Source organism: Tupaia chinensis, unplaced genomic scaffold (genome assembly GCF_000334495.1).
Source record: "Tupaia chinensis unplaced genomic scaffold, TupChi_1.0 Scaffold000056_1, whole genome shotgun sequence".
Lineage (NCBI taxonomy): Eukaryota > Metazoa > Chordata > Mammalia > Scandentia > Tupaiidae > Tupaia > Tupaia belangeri.
In genome coordinates this window covers 1,003,455-1,009,454 of record NW_006159514.1, presented here as the reverse complement: position 1 = coordinate 1,009,454, position 6,000 = coordinate 1,003,455, and the positions used below count along the sequence as shown (strand labels likewise).

Genomic DNA, 6,000 nt, shown 5'->3' with positions numbered 1-6,000 from the left:
AGAAATCACCCCCCAAAGGGGATGGTCACGCCGCAATCCATTCTCCTCCATTCTCCTCTTGGGATCTTGGGCACGCACGCACACGCGCTTGGTGTGAGTTTAAGCCAGCAGGTCTGGGACTCGAACTGCGGTCGACTATGTGGGAATCCAGCGACATAGCTATTACGCTAACTTCTGGTCCCTAGACTTGATTCTTGAACTTCCTTTTTTATGATCTGTGGACTCTTCTCTATTGATTATTAGCCTTTAATCTGTGTGTAAGGTGGAGAAGAATGCACAAATATTAATTTGAATATATAAGCAAAACCAGAAAGCTATAATTTTTAAAATTGAGAATAAGTTTTAATTTTTCATCTCATTAAAGTGCCATCTGGTGGTGTGGTAGTTAAGGCAACTGGATCCCACATGGCCAATTGCATGGTTCTAGCCCCAGACCCCGTGACTTGAAAAACACCCTGGGCGCATAAGTGTGAATGCTCAAAATCTCCAAAGGAGAGATGAAGGAAGTGATTGCAGCGTCATCATCTCCCTTGGTGGGGGTGGGGGTGGGGATGCTTTCTCACTTGCCACTTCCCTTTGTTTCTCTGGCAAGTGCCTGTGCCATCTGGCCAAAAAAAAATTTTAAAGACATTTTTATTAAATAGCTACTGATGCAAGCATAAAGTAATATGAGTTATGCCTGTGTAAGAATTCAGGATTTTTCAGATTTTAGAAAAGTAATAATGTATATGTACCAAACTCTAACAGTTCCAGCAGCATCAAAATTTTGGCAGCAAAAGATGCGAACAGACTATGTGAGATAAATAATTATTATAAATAGCTTTACCTCTGATCATGTCAGGGTTTACCACTAAATTAGTTATGGATTTTAGAGTTATTGACAATTTTAAAATTGTGATAAAAGATGTAGATCATTTTTAAAAAACTATCCTTTTAATAGTTTGCACAAGGAACATTTTTTTTTCAGAGAGATTTTTGCCATGGGGCACATGCACTTGCCAGAGAGACAGAAAGCAAGAAATCATCCTCCCAGGGGAGATGGCCATGCCAGCCCTTCTCCTCCATACTCCTCTTGAGACTTTGGGCACATACTAACATGCATGCAGCATGAGTTTTAAGCCACCGGGTCTGGGACTCAAACCACGGTTAGCCTCGTGGGAGTCCAGTGATATAACCATTATGCCATCTGCTGGTCCCAAGGAACATTTTTTCTAACATTTAGAAAAATCTAATCCTATTTAATTGTAGAAAATACAACATAGAAACTTTACTTATCAAATGTTTAAATTAATTTTCAAAATTTCAGTTGAATTACCATGTTTCTTCCACCAAGGAGAAACAAAAGTAATATTTATTGCAGGAAGTCAAGAAAATGCAGGTAAACAAAAGGTGGGTGGAATACTTGAAATTCCTAGCCTTTACCAAAGAAAAGTATTGAATATTCATATTCGTATGTATGTTAAAAGCAAATTAGAGTTATAACTATAATCTCTTGTCTCACTAGTAGGTCATCATGTACACTATTTTTTTTTTTAATTGCTAGAGCGCATTGTGTGCAAGACCAAGAGAGAAGGAGGGAGAAAGCACTCTCCAACGGGGCATGGTTACACCATAATCCCTTTTTCTTCATTTCTCCACCCCACTGGGATTTGAGCTGTGCGTTTTTTTTCCTAGCCCCTGGGGCCAAGATTTGAACTGCCATAGGCCATGTGGGATCTGGCTCTCTTAATCACTAATTTATGGGGCTGATTCATCACACACACTTTTTTTTTTTTTTTTGGAGAGGTTTTTGCTATTAGGGCGCGTGTGTTCGCCACACAGAGAGAGACAGAGAGACAGAAAGCGAGAAATCACCCCTCAGGGGGGATGGCCACACCGCAATCCCTTCTCCTCCATTCTCCTCCCGGGATCTTGGACACACACGCACATGTGCCCAGTGTGAGTTTTAAGTCACTGGGTCCAGGACTCGAACTGTGGTCAACTACATGGGAGTCCAGCGACATAGCCATTACGCCAACTGCTGGTCCTGATCACACACACTTTTAATGTCTCTCTTTTTTCTGCCCTCTAAAGATAGAAATGCAGTAAATATCTTAACACTTTTTCTTTCATTTGTTGCAAAAACATTAGCATTATCTTACAATTATGCTTTGAAATTTTTGAGGAAGTCAGGGTAACATTTTTATCCCACCATTTTTTACTTGACCATGTTCATTTCTACAGATACCTTTTTTTTTTTTTGCTGCCTCATTGGTTGATAAGATAGCTTTTTAAAACAATATGCCAGAGGGTGAGTGTGCTCCACTGCAGGGGCCCGGGAGCAAAAAAGTATGCATGTAAACACACACACACACACATAACCAGGCACGGTTGTGCAGCAATCCCTCCTCCTCCATGTCTCCTTCCTTTCAGGATTTTGGGCATTCGTGCACATATGCCTGCTGTGTTTTCTCAAGCCACTGGGTCCTGGACTCAAACTGCACTGTTGGCCAAGTGTGATCCAGCTGTCTTTTAAACAGTAGGCCAGCTCGGCCTAGTAAAATAGCTTTTGTAGGCGAAAAATTATCTTAACAGAAAAAAAGCTACTGATAATAAACTTGAGACATAACCAACTTTAAAAAAAATGAATGAAAGAAGGATAAAGTATTGAACTGTCCATATGAAGACTACTAATACTGTAGAATTTTTTTAAAAATGCTCTTTTGTTAACTGGTCTATTAATACAAGTATTATAATGTCTGTCTTTTTGGAGCTACATTATTAGGTATGTTAACTTAGAAAGTGAGTGAAATACCCAGAATGAGGGCGCAATGAATTATTTAAAAAATAAACTTGACTTTTTTCCCTCAGCCGATAAATTAGAGACTGTATTTTTAGTTGTACTGTCATACTTATGAAATGGATTTTGGACTGTTTGAAATGTAAAGCATTCTAAAGCTATTTGGGGTAGTGCCTATTTATGATATACCTATTATATTCTGCTTAAGAGAATACTTCCATTTCTTTAAAATATTTTTTCTAATTATTATAGTAGTATATCTGAATTTAGAAAGAATGAAAGGATATAAAATAGAAATGTATATGATGCCACTGTGCACTTTCCATTGTTAATACTTTGTTTCCAGTGAACATACAATCATGTGTCCCTTGACAGGAATATGATCTGAGAAATGTGTCATTAGGTGACTTTGTCATTGCATAAACAAATCACAGAGTGCACTTACATAAACCTGGCTGGTATTGGCTTCTACACACCTAGACTATGGTGTAACCTGTTAAAGTCTTATGGGACCGCTACCACATATGTGGTCCATTGTTGCCCTAAACACTGTGCAGTACGTGACTGAATTCAGTTTTCTCTGAATATGTCTTCTAAAAAGTTCTCTGTATGTTTATATATATGTACATGTGTACACGCACATGGTTTTGTATCCTACTTGAGGTTTGCATTTTTGTTTATTTTTGAGATGCCTGTAAATTTTAAGATGTGAACATGTCATAATTTATTGCCTTTGAACTAATGCGCAAGTATAGTTGGTATAATATAAGTTATGTTGGCATTTTTCAAATAATTATTTTTCCCATTCTTACTATGCACGTAATTACAAAAATAAAGGGTCATGATTTGTGTGATAAATTAATAACCTAAATACACAAGATAAAACTGTTCTTTGAGTTTGAAATTATTCAGGGTGAGATTTTTAGTGCTGTCATACTTCTTTATCAAATTTTCATGAGCATAGGAACTGTTTCTTCTTCCTTACTGTAACGCCTGGCCGAAGATGCAGCTGGCAGGTAGTTAGTACTCTCAATGTATATTTGGTGAAAGAATGAATTGCATTTACCTACTTAGAATGATTTTTGCCAACTTGTGATGTTAATTTTCATGCTTTTACTCTGGAAGCATCTACTGGGAATATAGGTTATTTTTCAAGTGTTAATGCTATAGTGTAAGTAATTATTGATGAAATGGAATAAAACCATGTGATTATTCTCAGTTCTTGGTTTTAATATGACTCTGTGATAGCCTAATCTTTATTTGCTCTCAGGTCCAGAAGTGAAACCATTACAGATTCTCTTTTACAGCTTTCTTGAATTCCCTGACGATGTGCTAGCTAGATACAAACGTATATTGGTATTAGGTGTTCTCTCTGTCCTTCTGAATGCTGTGAACAAAATCAAACCCATCAGCCTCTTTCACATATATTAACTTAGCTCTTTATAACAGTTTTCCAAATCTCATGTTTAATTTGGTGACTGGAAATGATTACAACCAAGAGTGCCCACTGTCTATCAAGCGTAGTATGAGGGGCTTTGCATAATTAGTAATCCTCTTGCCAAGACCCTAAAAGTTAAGTCTTGGATCTGTTGGCATCAGAAGTTGAAGCTGAAAGAGATAGTTTATCAAGGGTCACATTAATTTTGGCTAGCAGCTGTAATTGCAAGCAAGTCTGACTGATTCTAAGATGTGCTTTGTCACTCATGCTGCCCCTGAAGCAGCAACTTTTGTGCTTTTATGATAGTAACCAACAGTAAGTTCAATTTATGTTCCAATCCAGTACAAATGGATACCGACATATAAGTGAAACAGAAGGTTATGTAACAATACTTTCGTTTATATAATCCATTTCTGAAAAATGTCACCCTGCACACTAAATGTATTGGTTAAACCTGTACTTTTACACTTTATTAAAGGATACCATGGTTTGGTTAACTTATTTATTGACATGTGTATCTGGAAAATGCCCCTTTTTTTAAGAATTATTTATTCAATTCCATTTGTTGTTGTTATTATTTTTCTTACAGTTTGAGTAGAGAGAATCAGAGAGAGAAAGAGAAAGTGAGAAAGCAAGCCGCTAGGTCCAGGACTCGAACTGTGGTTAGCCATGTAGGAATCCAGCACCCCCAACCACCACGCCACCAGCTGGCCCAGGAAAATGTTTTTAATGATTGTCTCAGAATAATGAATAAGTACCTTTGATTTCTCCTGATGTTAAATAGAATTTTTCTAATCTTTACAGATTAGAGAGTGAAAGTGACAGAATAGAACTGAGTCCAGTGTCTAATGGGTACGTCCACATCAGCACCACGGTCTTTAAAATTTTCCTGTGTAGACTAGACTTGGATGTCAATTTCATAAAGGTCCATGTTTCTTCATTTCCAGTCTAGCAAGTTTATTGAGTACATGCAATGTAAGAAGGCACTTGAATACCCTTTCTTTGGTCTTGTGGTCCTTTTACTTACAGGTTGAAGTATTAAAGTGAAGGGGAATGAGAAATGTGTCCCAATGTTATAAATGCACCTTTAGCCTTTGGAATCAGTTAGAAAAATGAAATAATTTTATTTCTTTATCATTATGATTAGTGTAATGTCTGGAAGTTTTACATTAAGTTTCTTTTCCCAATTTATAGAAGTTTTAAAATAGAGAAAAAGAAAAACCTTGAAATTAAGATTTTATAATGAAAACACTGCTTAACTGTACTTGGGCTTTTTAACACAGTGGTTCTCAAACTTAGCCTGTTTAGTTCCCATTTAAGAATTATGTAACAAATTCAAAAACTCACCATGAGACAAAATTGTCCAAATCACAATTGGAGTGTAACAGACAGTAAATTAAACTTGGTAGGCAGTATAATGAGTGCAAAAGTAATGTGAGTTACCAAATCAAAGGTAAAAATGGGACTTAGACTTAACTCTTAACCTTTCTTCCATTTTTTTCTCAAATAGCCAAACCTGTTGTTGCTTTATTTTTAAGACAATTTTCATTCTGTCTTCTTTTTCTTTTTCCCCATTCTAGCCATCTTCTTACTTTCAAGTTTACTCTGTAAGTTGGTAGTGCTGTTCCTGAACTGAGGTGCTTTGCTATCTTAAAGCACCTACTGTGAATGAAATTGACTAGGACCATGTGACCTCAGTCAATTTCCTTCTCGGCAGGTAAAAAGCTTCTCATGGCAGGAGTGTGTTGCCCACAGATATGCTACTGGAACAGTTAGTTTCTTC

The 6,000-nt window shown here is 36.9% G+C and overlaps 1 protein-coding gene across 1 annotated transcript in view; it reads left to right on the top strand.

Moving 5' to 3' along the window:
• Positions 1 to 6,000, top strand: part of DYNC1I2 (dynein cytoplasmic 1 intermediate chain 2) — a gene marked incomplete in the record, with an annotated part of 69,893 nt that overhangs the window by 34,640 nt on the left and 29,253 nt on the right.